Here is a 19,893-nt window from a genome sequence, read left to right on the forward strand (position 1 = left end):
ATTCATAATGACCCTCATGAGTTCTAAATTCTGTTTTTGAAATTTCTTCAGTCTTCATTCGGATTTGATGATATCCTCAACGAAGGTCCAACTTGGTGAAGTAAATTTCTCCATGCAATTCATCCAATAATTCATCAATGATAGGAATGGGAAATTTACCTTTAATAGTGAGCTTGTTGAGCTCCATATAATCTGGACACATGCACCTTGATCCATCCTTCTTGTGCACCAATACTACTGGAGAATAGAAAGAACTTTGACTACATTGAATTATACTAGCCTCTAGCAATTCTGCAACCATACGTTCAATTTCACTCTTTTGGGCATAGGGATATCTATAAGGCCTGATGTTTAGAGGAAAATTTCCTGGAATAAAATGAATAGAATGATCATGATCATGAATAGGTGGGACGATTTTTGGAGTCTCAAATACCTTGGAATGATTTTCCAAGAATTTTTGGAGATCTGGAGAAATAGATGATTTCAATGTGGGAACCTCCAGCAAACATAATTGTGCAATTATGCCACGTTGTTATTTCTTTATAAGATTTGTCATGTCGTTAGAGCTGATTATCTTTCCTGGTTTCCCTACGATACCCCTTAATTGAACTTCCTTTCCTTTTGAAAAAAATTCAAGAAAAGTTCTTGAAAATTAAAAGCTATCGTACCCAAAGATTGTAGCCATTGGACTCCTAGTACAACATCAGCACAGCCCATTAGAATAGAAAGCATTGGACTATTAAACACATATTCTCCCATGGATAGCTTGATATTATGGCACTTTCCAGAGAAATTTATGGCTCCTCCATTTGCAATCATCACTTGACACTTTGGTGCTGGATATAGGAAGCAATTCAATTCCTTCGCTATCTTAAAATGAATAAAATTATGGGTACTACCCTAATCAATCGGCACTATTACCTTTTTCTTCTTGATATGTCCTTCTATCTTGATAGTTTGAGGAGTGGTAATTCTGTCCAATGAATTACAAGATATGTTCGAATTCATTTCTTCTTTCTCTAGGGTTTGTTCCTGGTGTGTATCCTCTTCTTTTGATGTTTCTTGTTCCTTTTCTTCTTCCTCTTCACAATCTATGTAAAATAATTTCTTCTCAGCACACTTATGACCTTTAGTGTATTTTCTATCACAACTGTAACAAAGCCCTTTTTCTCTTTTTTCTTCCAATTTTTGTGGTGTCAACCTTGTAGGTTGTGGAAGGCTAGGGGCAACAACACTTCCATCTTTATAGTTATGATTGGTAGGCTTCCTTGTTGCCATAATTTTTCTTTCAATTTTTCTTGCCAACCTGAATGCCTTCTCCAATGAATCAGATTCCCAAAGGCGAACCTCATGTTGGATGTTATCCTTTAAAGTCCCTATGAACACATCAATCCTATGCTCCTCTACAATATATTTTACCCTTATATTCAATTTTTGGAAGTCCTCAATGTGCTCCACCATTGAACCCTTTTGTTTGAAATTTATCGATTGGCTAAAAAAGGTGTTGCTTTTTGTATCCTCATAATGTGCTACCATTTCTTCCATAAAAATTGCCCAAGTGACAATTTTTTTACGAGAGCAAAGCCATCGATACCATACAAACTGATTGGGTTCCAAATATAAAGTCGCAAGGCGTACGTTTTGTGTGTTTTGCACATTATGGAGATCGAAATATTGCTTCATTTGTAGTATCCATGTTACAGGATCCTTACCATCAAACTTCCTCATATCAATATTTGGAACATGGTGGTTCTTTAATCAAATTTTAGAGTCTATGAAATCATGACTAACATTTATTTTGTTCTCATCATGAGTTTCCTCTACTACCTTTTCACCATTCGGAAGCATTTCTTGTAGCAACTTTGCCAAACCTCCTTTCAAACCTTCCATGTCTTTCTTCAAATATTCAATTTTTACTTCTAAACCATCCATATTAGCTTCCATGCCATCCATCTTAGCTTCCATTCCATTCATCTTAGCTTCCATGCCTTTCCTTAAACCATCCATCTTAGCTTCTATTACTTTTTGTGACAATGAAATTTGTTGCACTTAGTCTCGTAATTTTGATATATCATGTTGCATTTCTTCCTCTTATTCACAAGTCATGCTAGAGATTTCAGGTTGCTTAATAGGTGTTTCCATTTTCTTTCTTCGGGGCATCAATTAATGATAAATATGCTTCATTGTGCCCTTTGAATCACTTCAAACAATTTTTTCAAACCAAAATTATGTAAAAATTTTAAAAACACTACACACCTTTTTTCTCTTTGTAGGAGCTCGATATTGAATATGTTGTATATTTGTAATTTCGGATCTCCATGGTCTGAAATTTTGTACTGTGATAGCCCTCTGCATCCTCTTTCGAACCCCACAATTCAGATCCAGATTTGATTCTCCAAGTAAGATTTATATCTAATCTCCCACGATGGCCTGATTATAGACTGGTTTAGTAGAGTGAACTTGTACGAAGTGCCACGTGTCACTATTTCGACCTTTAGACCTGAAAATGATACACAGAAAGCTATCGTTCATCATTTTTTTGTAAAGGTTTACAAAATTTCAATCTAATGCTCAGAGAAAAAAGTTATAATGATTTTCCCAAGGTGACTTGTTTGCGATCGAATTTGGGAGCCTGCAAAAATCCTAACTTCCTCAATTCATATCTCTGAAAATATAGAGAGAAAATATCTGAAATTCGGTCCCGAGGTTCATCACGATTTTGGCTCAATTTTTTTTTAATTTTACCTTCTGAAGCTTTATAGAAAAAACATTATAACAAAAATGCCACGATGTCCTGTTTGAAGTAGCGAAACCCTAAATCCCAAAGCTCTGATACCAATTGTTCTGCAACCAACTCACAAAATAGAAGAATGAGATAGATCAATGACTTCAAAAGTAGCCTCTTCGAGGGGGCAACCTCTTTTTCATTACACAAATGAATAATTCTTGGATGATACAAATGACAAGACCTCCTTTCTATATACAGGAGTTTAAGGGGTCACAATATAATCAGAGCTGACATAACAATAATAATGTAAGGGCACAAAAATAACAATAGTGGGCTTCTATGGGGCACAATAATAACAATATGGGGACAACATGGGCACAAAAATAATAATAAGTGGCTACAATGACAATAATAATAAGGGAATACACTAGTATTATAGGGACCTAACAGAAGGCTAAGAGACAACTCCTCATTTCATATTTTTTCATAGAATACAAATAGGTAATAAGCTATACTTATAAAAGATACATTGTTGAATGAGAAAAGGACTTTTGGTGTTAAGAATTTTGTATGAGATGGTTCATGAGCAACATTCTGGTGAGGAGAAGGAGAGAAAAGTAGCAGAATATGAACATAATTGAAGAAGAGAAGATGAGAAGATGAGCAACAGACTTGAAAGCATAAATTGATATTAGGTAACCAAAAAACTTGACTTTGTATTGTGATTGGGAGATTAAAGTCTCCTTTCAAGTTGTAGCTTGATAAATAACATGTTGTATCATGTTGAGGTAGAAGCCTCTTGTGGGGTTGTAGCCTGCAGAAAACCTGGTCGGAGTTCGAGCTTCCTTGAGGTAGCAGCCTTTTATAGGTTGGAGCCTATAAATATCTGATATAATTGGGGAGTAGGATCTTTCCTTCACATCACTTTCAAGCAAAAAAAATTATGGTTTTCTCCCTTATGGATTTCCACTTATATTTTGTGTCTTCATGTGTTGTTTTTTGATGTTGTATGAAGGCTCTTGAATTTTGAATAAGTATATCCACAAATGTATCTCTCCATGGTAACTGCAAAAGGCACCACTAATAATTGAACATATACATAAGTCATTAGTTTCATAAGAACATAAGAGTAAAGGAAAATTAAGTTGAGAAAAAATTAAATTACTGATTCACCCCCTTCTCAGTAATTTCCAAGCATACATCAAGTAGAACAATGATTCAAAAGACAAAAAGGAAAACCCCATGGGTCTGAGTATCAAAATGAATGAAAGATGGATTTTCTAGGAAAAGCATAGTGCCTACATATCAGGGAGTGGGTGCTTCCTTCAGGTTGGTTACTATAAAGATCAAGGGGTTAGTGTTTTAGCAAGAGGTTGCTTACAAATTAGGGGTTGGGTGTCTCTTTCTCGTTGGTGCCAGTGCATTTGATGTAACAACAGGTTGGAGCTTGCATTTTCATAAAGAGCAGAAGTAATATTTGTGGTTTTCTCCCTTTATGGGTTTCCATGTAAATATCAGTGTCTCATATGTGCATGTTTTTTTATGTCTGGTCTTGTTGTGTAATTGATTAATGATAACATAAATATTCTTAATTGTGGCTATTTAAGAAATTTGAAGCAAGGACTACATTATGGACAAATAAACTTCTACCTTGTACTGGAAGACTAGATCTTATCAAATTTCTCTTAGAAATTATTATTTTTTATTGGTGTTTAATAGCTTATGTCCCAAAAGGCATCCTCACAAAAATAAGAAAAACTTGTTATCATTTCCTTTGGTCAGGTGGTACTCAATCTAGTGGTATCCCACTGGTCAAATGGAACAAGATTGCAATGCCAAAAAATCTTGGTGAATGGTGACTAAAAAGCATATACATTTTTAGTAAGGCCCTAATTACTCATATATGTGGCATTTTGTTCAAAACACTTCCCTTAAGGGAAAAACTCTAAAAGTTAAATATCTTCCTGCCATATCTTTTTGAGGATTGGTTTTGGATGCTTCAAAATCGTCCAAAGGATCCATTCTATCAAAAGCATTTGTTAATGCATTTCCTCTCCTAGGATATTCGATTATGTGGCATGTTGGAAATGGAAAGAAGGTTAAGATTGACCTTGACCCATGGCTTGGGGAAGGGAAAATTTTCATCTTTTCAATGATCTCATTTCTTGCTTACATAATGCAGGATACTATTCTCTAGCAGATGTCAAGGCACAATCTCAGGTATGTAGGAAAAGTGGATGGAAATCTTCAACAAATTTGGATCTCAATGGGATGCCAACAAATGGATTGGATTCATATGTGTCACTTATGTCCCAAATTTGCATAAATATTAAAGAGGAGATAGAAGACACATTGACTTGGTCAAAGAATCCCCATAATGGTGATTATACAACAAAGCTAGGATATGCTTCCTACACCAAGTCATCATTCCATGAAGAAAAAAAGTGGTGGTGGAATACTTTGTGGAAATCTCATGCTTTGCTAAAGAGAAAAATCACATTTTGGTTGACTTTAAATAATAAGCTTCTTACCTAGGAAGTTGGAATAAAGTGTGTTTAGAGTAGCCCCAATAAGTTCTCCTTATGCAAATAGAATGGAGAAGAATCTATCATTTGTTTATCACATGTCCATATATTTTTCGAGTTTGCACATCAGTGCTGGAAGAAATCAAATTTCCCTCCTAGTGGAATAAGCCTTCCTTAGAGGAAAACTTAAAGTCATGGCACAAGAGTAAACTCTCCTTTTGAGGCTTTTCCTTACATTATGGTCAACAACATCTAGTGGGATAGAAATTAATATATATTCCACTAAAGAGATACTCATGTTGAAATCTTTGTTGGTCTCATTTCAAAGTTCCATTCAGAATACAAGTCTGCTCTAAAAGAAAAATAGGCTTGTGTACCCATTCAACTGCATATTAAAAATGGGTTTCCATGGGGTTTTATTGCCAATTCTTCTAAGGGACATCCTCCAAAATGTGGAGTTGGTGTCATCCTCCTTTTAGGTTAGAATCATTATTTCCCTGTCATATATTTATTAGGGAGGGTCTCAAACAATTTAGTAGAGTTTACAACACTCCACACTCTTATTTTTTTTGCATCTCAAAAGAACATCACAAAACTTCAAATAATGGGTGATTGACAAATAATGATTAATTGGGCCTTGAAAAGGTTGACAGTTGATTTTTTCTTTCCAAGTAGTGATCAATAATATAAATGGGGTTCTCCAATCCTTTGAGTGACTTTATTTCACTCACATCCTTAGAGAACTAAACATGTAGGTTAATACTTTTTCCAAGGAGAAACTAGAGTTGCACATTGGTTCCTTTTCACTGAAAGAGATCCTGGATGAAAAAGAGGTGGATCAAATGAATTTCCACCTCTAGATTTATTGATCTTGTAGCTAATACCCCCCCGCCACCACCCTTTTTTCTTTCTCTTCATACTATTTTTTCCTCAGCCGCAACGTTGTTTATTAGTGAAGAAAACTTAAAATAGACAATATATTATGATGAACAAACTTCTGTCCTTTTTGAAAGGTATAGTGTGTGGGTCCACCCAATTTTTTGGAATGTAAAGTCATACTCCATCCTACAAGATTAGATTTAAAGCATATAAATTATTTTGATATGTATCAACAACAACATGTATATTTGTTTCCCACCATAATTTAATCTTAAAATGCATAACACTATAAAACTATTTCACTTATCCATCCATCGAATTCAATTAAATATATGAAAAATACCTAACCATACTCCAAACACAAAAATCTATAAATACAAGATCTACTCTAATTTATTTGGGGCACCCATAAACAAAATACACACATGATTTATCTTGTAATGATACAATCCTTATTTTATATATTTATTATGTCACTTTTAGTTTTTTCACTATATTTTTTACATTTTTTATTTTTTCTATGTGGTTTAAAGTCCCCGAAGATCGGTGATTGATACGTCCACAGATTAATTGTACCAAGAAAATCTACCTGAAAGGATCAATTCCTATCAGTTGAATCACAGCCCCCACCCCCCATTTGTTAATCATCGAGGGGATCTTAGGATGGTTTTCAATCATCAATCTAATTTACAACTTGGTGTGCCTTCATGGAAGGCCTCTGTTGTTTAAAGTGAGTGATAAGGTAATATGGAAACAAGCACTCAGTCCTAGGATTTGGTTATAAGATCCCTGGCTAAAGTGCCCAGTTGCATATCAGACCACCAGGTCCAACGAAGTTCACATAACAATGACGAGCATCAAGTGAAAGGAAATGAGCATGGGCATGTTTTTGAGGTGCTAGGTGGCATGACAAGTGGTAGTCCAATTAGCAAGATGACATGACAATGCACATGTGCTCATATAGAAGGTTGACATGTGTCACTCATATTTGGTGTTTTTGGGTCACGGTCAAGTGGGTCAATTCCAAGTGACATGTGGCACCACCCAAAGGATACCACATGGTAGGATGACATCACTATGATGAGAATATGACATCATCATGAAATTGAAACATGTGAGGATGACACCTGGAAGGTGAAAATATCATTTTTTGGTTGGCCAAGTCAGTGTTTAATAGGTGACATGTGGCAAGTGACCTGGAAACATGGTAGAAGGACAGGGGGAAAACCCTAATTGGCCATAATAGCTGATGTGGAAATTATGGTGGACGATGATATGGACTTTGTGGGTCCTTTATCAGGCTATCAAGACCTTGGGGAAACATGACTATAGAGCACAAGTTTTTGACAATGGGTGAGATATGAGAGACAGAGTCATTAGAGGTTGACAAGATTGATAAACAAACATTTTTCTGTTTACTAGCATGTCATCTATCACCCATCAAATAGCAGGACCTTGGGGAAAAATGAATACATAGCACATGCTTTTGGTGATGGGTGAGATCCAACAGAGAAAGAACTATTAGTCATGGCCTTAAGTTACATGGGTTTAGAAGCAAGGACCCAGGAGGCTTATCGACCATTGGGCCATCGCTGCAACAATGTTTTGGGTAATAACGTTGTGTCATTAAAAATTTTAGCCATTGATAGAGTCATTAAAATTAAACATTTGATATAGTGAAACAATTTTTTCCATGGCTAAAACCATGGATTCTTTCCCAAAGTAATTGAAGGGTTGAAGCTATAAAAGAAAAAGAAGAAGAACGCAAGATGGTTAGCTATTTTGATGAGTAATTAAGGCTAAGTGAGTGAGAGTGCTAGTAATGTGAAGGTTGGATTGTGAGGAAAATGAATAGAAAATATGAGGTCATTGTATGAGATTGTGCACGTTGTATAAGTGTAGTAAAGTGAAATGTGCAACAATGAAGCACTGAGCACAAGAATTATAGAAATGAGAGAAGATTTAAATTGCTAAGCATATCTATATTGTAGTAGAACATGTAGCTGATTGGGAGTTGAAGTAGTATGAGCAGAAAAATATTTCAAAGGACAAAAAGGAACATCCTGTGAGCTGAGTATGAAAATAAATGAAAGAGGGATTTGCTAGGCAAAGCATAGTGTCTGCATATTAGTGAGTGGCCTTCAGGTTGGTTCCTGTAAATATTAGGGGGTTGGTTCCATCAGGAAGTGGGTGCTTACAAATTAGGGGATGGGTGTCTCTTTTTGGTTAGTGCTAGTACATTTGATGTAACAATAGGTTGGAGTTTGCATTTGCATAGAGAACAAAAATAAGACTTGTGGTTTTCTCCCTTTATGGGTTTCCACATAAATAGCAGTGCCTCATATGTTCATGTTTTTCTAATTTATGGTGTTATGGTGTAATTGATTAATGATAACATAAATATTTTTAAATATTGTTAAAATTTACATAATACTCATTCACCCCTCCCTCTCAATGTTATCTTGGTTTCTAACATTTCCTTTCTCTCATGGCCCACTAAAACATGGTTTTAAATACTTAGGATTTTTTCTCAAAATAGTAAGGTACAAATTCAATGATTGGTTGTGGCTATTTAAGAAACTTGAAGCAAGGATTACATTATGGAAAAATAGACTTCTATCTCATGGAGGAAGACTAGCTCTTATCAAAGTGCTCTTAGAAAGTATTCTTGTTTATTGGTTCTTAATAGCTTATGTCCCTAAAGGCATCCTCACAAAGAAAAACTTGTTATCATTTCCTTTGGTTAGGAGGCATACATTCTGGTGGTATCCCACTAGTCAAATGGAACAATATTGCAATGCCAAAAAAGCTTGGTGATTGGTGACTAAAAATCATATACATTTTCATTAAATCCCTAATTACTCATAGTTTGTGGCATTTTGTCCAAAACACTTCCCTTTGGGGAAAAACTCTAAAAGCTAAATATATTCCTACCATATCTTTTGAGGATTGGTTCTGCATGCTTCAAAGTCATCCAAAGGATCCATTTTATCAAAAGCTTTTGTTAATGTGCTTCCTCTCTTAGGAGATTTTATTATGTGGCATGTTGGAAATGGAAAGACAGTTAAGATTGGCCTCAACCCGTGGCTTGGTGTAGGGAAAATTTTCATCTTTCCAATGATCTCATTTCTTGCTTACATAATGCAGGATACTATAGTCTAGCAGATATCAAGGCACAATCTCCATAGGCATGTGGGAAAAGTGGATGGAAATCTTCAGCAAATTTGGATCTCAATGGGATGCCAACAAATGAATGGGATTCATATATCTCACTTATGCCCCAAAATTTCATAAAGCTTAAAGAGAAGATAGAAAACAAATTGAATTGATCAAAGGATCCCCATAATGATGGTTATACAACAAAGCTAGGATATGCTTCCTACATCAAGTCACCATTCTGTGAATAAAGAAAGTGGTGGTGGAATACTTTGTGGAAAGCTCACACTCTACTAAAGAACAAAATCGCATTTTGGTTGGCTTTGAATAATAAACTTCTTACCTAGGAAGTTGGTATAAAGTGTGATTACATTGGCCCCAACGGGTGCTCCTTATGCAAATCGAATGGAAAAGAGTCTCTCATTTATTTATCACATGTCCATATACTATTGGATTTTTCACATCAGTGCTAGAATAAATCAACCTTCCCTTCCAATGGAATAAGCCTTCCTTAAAGGAAAACTTAAAGTCATGGCATAAGAGTAAACTTTCCTTTCAAGGATTTTCCTTGCATTATGGTCAACAACCTATGGTGGGATAGAAACTCATCTATATTCAAATAAATAGATATTCATGTTGAAATATCTACTGGACTCATTTCAAAATTCTGTTTAAAATACAAGTTTTCTCTAAAATAAAAATAGGCTTGTGTACCCATTCAACTACATATTAATAATGGGTTCCCATGGTGTTTTTTTGACAATGCTTCATAGGGACATTCTCCAAAATGTGGAGTTGGTGTCATCCTCTTTTTAGCTCAAAATCATCATTTCTTGGTCAGATATTCCTTGGGGAGGGTCTCAAACAATTTCGTAGAGTTTACAACACTTGACACTCTTATTTTTGTTGCATCTCAAGAGGAGGTCACAAAACTTCAAATTATGGGTGATTAAAAAATAGTGATTAATTGAGCCTTGAAAATGTTGAAAATTGATTTGTTTTTTCAAGCAGTGGTCAATAATATAATTGGGGTTCTCCATTCCATTGAGTGACTTTCTTTCACTCACATTGTTAGAGAACTAAACATGTAGGTTGACACTTTGTCCAAGGAGAAATTGGAGTTTCACATTGGTTCCTTTTCAATGAAAGAGATATTGGATGAAGAAGATGTGGATCAAATGAATTTCCACCTCTAGCTGAATTTCTTGTAGCTAATAATCCCCCCCCGCTCTTCTTCTTTCTCTTCATACTATTTTTTCCTCAGCCAAAACATTTTTTATTAGCAAAGCAAAATCAAACTAGACAATATATTATGGTGAACATACTTTTGTCCTTTTTGAAAGGTATAGTGTGTGGGGCCTCCCATTTTTTTGGAATGTAAATTCATACTCCATCCTAGATTTAGAGCATATAACTTATTTTAATATGTATCAACAACAACATGTATATTAATTTCTCATAACAAAAAACAAAAAACAAAAAAAAAAAAAAAAACTTTTTTCCTTACGAAAAAACCTTTAATAATTAACCAAGGTTTTAAAAATGAAAAATATAACCATAATTTAATATTAAAATACATAACTCTATAACACTATTTCACTTATTCATCCATAGAATTCAATTAAATATATGAAAAATACCTAAACATACTCCAAACACAAAAATCTATAAATACAAGATCTTGTTTGGTCCCTATAATACTAGTGTAGTCCCCTTATTGATATTGGTAGTGTATCCCCCTTATTGTTATTGTTGTGTCCATGTAGCCCCTATATTGTTATTTTGGTGCCCCATAAAAGCCCACCATTGTTATTATTGTGCCCTTACATTATTATTGTTATGTAAGCTCTGATTATATTGTGACCCCTTTTAATCCTATATATACAAAGGAGGCCTTGTCATTTGTATCTTTCGAGAATTGTTCACTTATGTAATGTAAAGGAGGTTCCCCCCTCAAAGAGGATACTTTTAATTCGTTGATCTATTTCTTTGTGAGTTGATTGCATAACATTTGGTTTCAAAGCTTTGGATTTTAGGGTTTCACTGCTTTAAATATGACATCATGGAATTTTCATTATAAGCATTTTTCTATAAAGCTTCAGAGTTGAAATTACGATCACGTGGAGGCAAAATCTTGGGGAATTTTGTGCAAGAATTTTAGATCTTGGTTCACTATATTTTATGAGATATGGTTAGAATAAGTTAAGGTTTTTTCAGGCTCCAGAATTTAGTCTCAAACAGGTGACCTAGGGAAAATTGTCATAACTTTTATTTCAAGCATCGGATTTGAATTCTCTAAAAAATTGTTGAAAGGGCACAAACTTTAATTTTTCTGCTAGCAATTTCAAGGCCAAAGGTTGAAATAGTGACACATGGCGTCGCGTACAACTACGCTTTATTGAACCAGTCCATAATCAATCCATCGTGGGAGATTTGACATAAATCTATATTGAAGAATCCAACATTGGTCTAAATTGTGGCATTGGAAAGAAGATTCATAGGGCTACCACAAGGCTAAATTTCAGGCCTTGTAAATCTGAAATTACAGAGATATAACAATTTCAATATCAAATTCCTAAAAAGCTAGAAAAAGGTGTGTATCTTTTAAATTTTGCATAACTTTTGTTTGAAAAATCAATTCGAAGTGATTCAAAGGGAATATTGAAGAATAGATATCAGTGTTTGGTTCTAAAATGACTCCAAAAAAAATAATTCTACACCCATTAAGCCCTCAAAAAGCTCTACTATGACACAGGAAGAGGAAGAATTGCAGCATGATATATCAAAATTACGGGACCAAGTGCAATAAATTTTGCTCTCACAAAGAGAAACCAAAGATGACATGGATGGCTTAAAAGGGGACATGGATGGCTTAAAAGGCCACATGGATGGTTTAAAAATAGAAATAAAATACAACATGAATGATTTAAAGTAGACATGGAAGCAATGATGAATGTCAAAATGGAAGGATTGACAAAGTTGTTGCAAGAAAGGCTTCCAAGTGGTGACAAGGTAATCCGTGAAAATCATGATGAGGAAAAAAGGAATATGAATTATGATTTTAGAGACTCCAATATGGGGTTTAAGAACCACCACATTCTAATGATAGATATGAGAAAGTTTAATGGCAAGGATCCGGTAACATGGATACTACAAGTGGAGCAATATTTCGATCTACAAGATGTGTAACCCTCACAAAAGGTACATATTGCATCTCTACATTTAGAACCCAATCAGTTTGTATGGTATAGATGGTTTTGTTCTCATAAACCACTTGTCACCTAGTCAAATTTTAAGAAGGAAATGATAGCACATTATGAAGATACAAAGAGAAACACCTTCTTTAGCCAATTGATAAATGTCAGACAAAAGGGTTCAATGGCAGAACACATTGAAGACTTCCAAAAATTGAATATTAAGGTAACCAATATTCCATAGGAGCATAGGATTGATGTCTTCATAGAGACTTTAAAATATAACATACAACATGAGGTTCATGTAGAATTTTCTATATATTCACAAGCTCATGCAATTTACTAAAGCATAGGACAAGAATCTACTTCTACTTTCAACCAGCTGAAGCCAATAGATCGATGAAAACAATATGAACAAGAAGAAGACAAATCAATGGCACATAACACAATAATTTTTCCATGGGAAAGCCACTACTCAAAACCACACCTATTTGTATTGCATTAAATCATAAATATGAGTGAAGATACAAAGCTTGTTCTCACAAGAACAATTCTGCACAAGTATATTCAACTCTCTACCTCACAAGCCTACTATTATCCAACACTTAGCCAATTTCCAATGTTTTCCAAGCCCCTATTTTCTTGCACAATTCATAGGATGAATAACCTGTATTTAAAGGGAATTCATGCTTAAAAATTGTGTAATCCAAACATAGGTCCTTCTCTGATTGCATGCATGATATTTACAACTCAGTAAATTATACAAATGATAGTACATTGTCCCTGCATTCTAGTCTCAACTGGGTCTTTCTCTTAACTGACATGATTGAGTTTCTCATGAGGGAATATTTAGTTAACTGGAGTAACACTTGTGGATGCACTAGTGCACCAACTGACTATTAGTCCTCTATTACTTCCACAAACAGTTAGAACTAATGTAACTAACAATAACTCAGTAAACTGATTTAATCTAATTACAACTCAAATAAACTCATCATGGACCCCTAAAATTTAGGGATAACATATACATGACTACAGAAAGACTTCCAACTCGAAATTCCTAAGATAATTAAGTTAATTAAACTTAATTAACTATTTACAAGTTGCTATGAGAATAGAATTCGATTTTAATTCTCAATTTAATTCAAGGACAAATTAAACTGGAATTTCTTGTTGCTATTTCTCAACACTCCCTCTCAACAAGAAAGGAATTATCTGCTAACCCAATCCTGTCTCTATGAAGCTCGAATTTACATCTTGACAATGCCTTGATCAAAATGTCAACATCTTGCTCCTCCGTGGGAATGTACTCTAACAACATAATCTGCCTCAATACACAATCTCTGAGATGATGATATCAGATATCAATATGCTTGGACCGATCATGAAAAACTAGATTTTCAGAGAGTTTGATACAACTATGATTATCGCAGTAAATCATAGTTGGATCCATCTGCTGACAAAACAAACCAACCAAGATCTTCTTCATCTAGATGGCCTCACATGCTGCCTGACAGACAACCATGTACTTTGCCTCTGCCGAACTGAGTGCAATCGATCTATGTTTCCTGTTGTACAAAGAAACTGTCGCTGACCCAATACTAAAGATTCATCCTTATGTGCTCTTCCTGTTGGATGGACTCCCCGCCCAATCTACATTCGTGAATCCTTGAAGCTTCACTCCCTCTATCCATTTGTACCACAATCCATACTGAGAAGTGCCCCTAAGATATCTCAATACATGCTTTGTCACCTTCCAACACATCTTGGTAGGCCTAACCATCAATTGACTCAGTTGGTTAACTACATAGCATAAATCTGGTCGTGTGTTCACCAAGTACATGAGTGAACCCACAAGCTGCCTGTAAACAGTAGCTTCCACTACCTCTCCCAAAGCAGCATCCTCCTTCCTCCAATTACTAGCTAGAGGAGTCTCCATAGGCTTGTAGCTCTCCATGTGGAACCTCCTAAGTATCTCATTGGCATACTTGGCTTGAGACACAAACAAATCCCCATCACCCTACCTTACTTCCATGCCCAAAAAGTAATGAATGAGCCCCAAGTACTTCATCTCAAACTCTCTTGCATGGTCATCCTTACAAGATTTGATCAGCTGATCATCACTTGTCAGTATGAGATCATCAACATAAAGTACAATGATCAACATTTTACCTTCCACCACTATGGGGTACAGGTTCGCATTCGCTTCACGCTTCATGAAGCCCAACCCGATGAAGTAGCTATCTATCCTGGTGTACCAAGCACATGGTGCTTGCTTCAACCCATACAATGTTCTCTTGAGCCAACACACATGCAAATCATGGTCGAAGGTTTCAAAACCTTCAGGCTGCTCTATGTACACCTCTTCCTCAATCGTGCCATTAAGGAAGGTTGTCTTTACATCCATCCGATGTATCTTCCAACCCATCTGTGCTGATAGTGCCAATATAGATCTGATCGACAAGTACCTTACAACAGGAGCGAAGGTCTCATCATAGTCAATCCCCTCTACTAGTGAAAAGCCATGGGCCACAAATCTAGCCTTATGCTTCTCCACACTACCATCTGCAACTTTATTTACCTTGTAAAGCCAATAGGAGCTCACCACGGACTTATCATCTAGTCTTAGCACCACATCCCAAACACTGTTACGAACTATGGAGTCATACTCCTCCATCATGGCATTAACCCAAACTGACTACTGCACTGCTTCCTCAAAGGAAAATGGCTCTGTCACAACACATTCGTTCATAAGAGCCATGTATTCATTGTACCTGTCAAGTGACCTCCTCTGTCTGTGTTGTGATGTGGGTTCTCCCACATTCTCTCTAGCATCCGAAAACAATCTATCCGCCTCTCTGGTGCACTTTCTCCCATCTCTGGAAGACTCTTCTTGAGTGGATGTCTCCACTCCCAGGTCCTCTGCATGTGGCTTCTCCACATCAATCTTAGGCTCCTCAACCTTAGGAGCTAAAATCTCCTCAACTGCATGTAGCTAAATCTCCCTCTCAAGGGAAACTCACATGGCCTTCTCCTCACCGAATCTGACATCCCTGCGAACCATTATCATCCTGCTAGTTGGAAAGTACACCTGATAGTTGTGAGGTGTATTAGTGTACCCTGTTATCACTCAGGTTGTTCCCTTTGACTCCCAAGGGAATACGGCCAAGGTAACCACTAACCAATCTTTGGACTGCAGGTCCTAGCCTACCTACAATTAGAGAGGGCTCTCTCTTTATGATTTAGCTTTGTTGATGATGATTTTAGGCTAGTTATTGAGTTCAAGGGGTTTTGTTTGAGTTTTGGTGGGAAGGATGAAGCTTTCAAGTAGAGAGGTAATGCATAGTATGATAAGTTCAAACCATTGGGCATGGAGTCATGGAGTAGGACTACTGGTGCGTTTTCTTGGTCACAAGAGGAATATGGAGCAAGATAGATACACATGAAACAACTTTCAAGCTAAATGGAGATGGATTGAAGGCTAAGGAATGAGAGGCAATTAAGAATCTCTTATTCAGCTTAACATAGGGAAGGTGAATGAGCTCTATCTAGAAGCAGTAAAGAATCCCTAGATAACTGTCAAACATGGGTGAATTAGAAGAAAAATGAGCCAAAGGGAATTCATATTCATTACCAATTCAGAGGAAAACATAAAGAAATAGCAGAAATTGAGCATAGAGTGTAGTCAAGCAAGTTCTAAGCTAATCTTTTTATATGCTATTTAGATGGCGACATATGTATGATATGAGCATATATCAATGGAAAACAGAGGTAGAAATCACTTATTGAGTCGTGTTGCAGCACAAGAATTCCATATTCATTCTTTAAAACATTAATAACACAGCAGACAATCCATCCTCCAAGCTTTCCAGCAGTCTTTGATTAATGAAAACATCAAGTATACAGAGCGAGTCTCTAGTGGAGCAAATCAACCAGCCAACCCCAAATACGTTCTGTGGGGAGGTATATATACAAAAGCAAGATACAAAAATATCTAGATGATGAGTTAATAGGTCATAACTTCTTCACCAACTCTTAGGGGATAGTAGCTGAAAGAGTAAATGCTGTAGTAAACATGAATATAACAGTTGTTCATTCTGTCAAAGAAAATTGACTTTTGAGTCCAATTGAGTCGGATGGGCTGCGCTTTTAAAATCCGCGATCCTTTAGGCTTGCCATCCATGTCTTTGCTTTGTCACTGCTCCAACCTGCTCTGCCTGTTCTTTAACCGCTCTGTCCGGTGCTTTCGTGCCTCATTTGGCTGACTCATAACTGACCGAGATTTGTAATAACAAAAAGGGGAAAAACTGAAATTACCTGGGCAAAATGGCCAGCATTGCTTGCCACCAATCCTCGGGAGGTAACTGATGCTTTTGTATTTTGATGAGTGTTTCATCGGCCTCTGTATACCTATAATAATTGGGTGGCATCTCAAACAAATGATTAATTTCATGTTCAATAAAAAATAAGTTTTCCAACTTATCATAGAGATTCTGCCCAGAAGGTGGCCCTGCCTCTGCTGTAGAGCCTGAGGATGCAGTAAGTTGATTTGTGACATAGTTGTTCACTCTGGTGGCATATTTCTCACGTGTTAACAGCCTCCCAGTACTGGTCAGCAAGCTGGGCAAACCTTTGCTTTGTAATGCTGCAAGTTTCCACTTAAAATCATCTATGTCCCTTTGCATCTCTTGACACTTTCTTTCCAGTGTCTGTACAAAACCTCTCAGAGTCAGCACCTTCTTTGCTGTGAGTATGGCCTCCATCCTATTCATAATTTGCATTGCTGCCAGCTCTTCCTTAGTTTGATGGTTCAAAAAATTAATCATTCTGCTGGCCTGTTCAGGCATGGTTCCCAATGTTGCTTTGGCTCTCTGATTTTCAAACTGAGCTAGGCCAATTAGATCTATTTGTTCATGTATGGCCTGAATTGACCGCCACTGGTCAGTGATTGATTGATTAATATTGGCCCACAGAATCCTCTTTATTTCAGCTAGTGTCTTGTCCAAAGTTAGCCCCTCCTCCAAGGCCTTTATTTTGTCCTTCAGGATCTTAATTTCCCTTGTCTGCGCAGCCACTGTCATTTTGGACTTATCATATTTTCCTTCTAGGTTGGCCAACTTTTCCTTGGCCTCTTTTATCTCTGTTGCCTGAAGCTCTAGTTCCTTGACAGCTTTGGTCAATTCATCCATGCTCATGCTAGACTCAGGCGTTGTTGTTGTTGCTGCCGTGGCATCTGTGGCTGTTGTAGTTGCTGTAATAATTGGAGGGGTCGCTACTACTTGTGTAGGAGGAACAGTAACAACAATTGGAACTATTTGAGGTGGCTGGGAGGTCGACTCTCCCTGCTTGCCTTGTAATGCTTTCTCCAACTCTCCCTCCATCTCAATTATTCTCTGGTTCATTTGCATTAGCAGGTCCATTGTATCTTCAGCTTCTTTCTGTCGAACCAGTTCTCCTGTTTATGGGTGCATAGTCGAGGTGAGCCTCATTTGCTTTTTTAGAGCAGCAATATCGTCCTCCTTTTTCTTCATTAGGGCCTTGATGGCTTTGGGGTTCTTAGGATCATGCCCTAGGTCCACAATAATGTCCTCCAATGTTTTAATTTTGTTGTCTTTGGCTGTGGAGGACATTCTTTCCAAATCAAGCTAAGTATTTGTATTCTTTAAATATTCTTTCAACTCATGAGCCAGCGTGGCCTTATCTGCCAGGGTGGCATAGACCATTTCCCATGTTTGCTTATGTAACTCTATTTGATCCATGGGGTGAATGTCCTTGGCCAGGACCTCTAATCTTGTCTTGACATAGTCTGCAGCTGACTGTGGTTGCTGAACCTTGGGCTTGAAGTGGGCGAGAATCATCCTTTCTTCTTTAATGTCATATGCTGCCATTAATCTTTCCTGCTTAGCAGGTGTTGCTTTAAGAAATTGGTCATACAATTGTACTCTTAATAGCTCATTTTGAGCCTTAATTTCTTTAAAGGTGGCTTTGATGCTAGCTAGCTTCTTACTTTGCTGTGTAGAGGAAGATACCTCCATGCCATGCTGTCTGTCCTGCTCTTGTTGGAAAGAGCTTGTAGCTATTTGTTGACTTCCTTCTCTGTCTCTCCTTGGACTTCCAATGATTTCCTCACTGACTTCCTCCTCAATTGGAGAGTCAACCTTTTGCCTCTTGGCTTCGGGATGTTGTGTAGACCCACTAGCAGGTGTGGAGTCTTCTCGGTCTCGTTTTCTGCCTCTTTCCTCATGGGTAGGAGTCTGTAAAACAGGCACCTGTGGTGCCTCTGTTTTCTGTGGAGGAGCCTGTCCTTGAGATTGTTCCATTGAAGTGGCAGGCTATTCTGTGACCATTCCTTGTTTTGTATCCATTGGCTCTTTTCCTTTAGTTGTACATGTTGCTGATGTAGATGCTCCTTGGGCAGCTTGTGAAGCTGCAGCAGTGGATGTGCCTTCTTCGACTTGGTGCGGCAGTTTGAAAGTTACCTGGTCAGTAGAATCCAAGTCAAGAGTTTTTTCTAAATCTTTGACATTTCTTTCCATAATTTCTTCTTGGGTCAATTCCTCAACTAATGTGTCTTGCAGCCACTCATCTTGGTTGGCATATTGTTCAATTTGTGGTAATTTACAATGGTCATAGGCCATCAGCCTGTATTTAACTCTTCTGGCACTGATAAAACCCTCCGGGTCATAAGGGACCCACCAGAAGCTCCTCTTTAACTTATATTTGTCCCTCAGTATTTGCTCGGCATCTTACCAACCTTCTTTCTTGTTCATGATGAAGGGGCCTCGATGGTCTTTGAATTTCAGATGAGCTTTCTTCTTGGCACTATGAAAATGAGTAAGGTCAGCATTGATGAGCTTCCTATAGTACTCCAATGCAAACAGTCTCATTGGTACATATCTTGGGAGCCTGTAAGGACAGAGCTCACAGCCATAGATCCTAATGACAGTGTGATTTTGGTAGAGATACCAATCACCTATTTTGTAACTCTTAGACAGCTGCAGGGTCTTTTGTATGTCATAAGACAATCTAGGAGGAGGGGACCTTTTTAGAAGACAAGAGACTGGGTATACAAACTAGTCAATGAACTCACAGTAGGAAAATGGAGAGTTTTGAACCTCATGGAAAACTGATGGCCAGAAGATGACAGACCTTCTTTCCCCCTTAGAATCCAACTTTTTAATGGGGCATTGGAAGCATTCAAACTGGTATTACATGAACAAATGATAGATATATGATGAATATTTAAAGACTCCCTCCCTATCCAGCTTCACTAGCTGATCATGTATTTTGTTGGCTATGAACTTGGCATAATTGTACCTGACAGCAGGGGGTTGTCCTGGGCTGTATGCAGACAACAGGACCATCATTGTTTCATCAATGTGCTCACTTGTTTTAAAACCCAGCACAGAGG

General features: G+C 37.1%; 1 pseudogene; it reads left to right on the forward strand.

Annotated features, from left to right (window-relative positions):
- Positions 1 to 19,893, forward strand: part of LOC149145534 (protein DETOXIFICATION 27-like) — a 38,413-nt pseudogene that overhangs the window by 7,943 nt on the left and 10,577 nt on the right.

Source organism: Pinus tabuliformis, chromosome X, assembly GCF_031772625.1.
Source record: "Pinus tabuliformis cultivar Carrire ecotype Pingquan chromosome X, CPIR1, whole genome shotgun sequence".
NCBI classification, from domain to species: Eukaryota; Viridiplantae; Streptophyta; class Pinopsida; order Pinales; family Pinaceae; genus Pinus; species Pinus tabuliformis.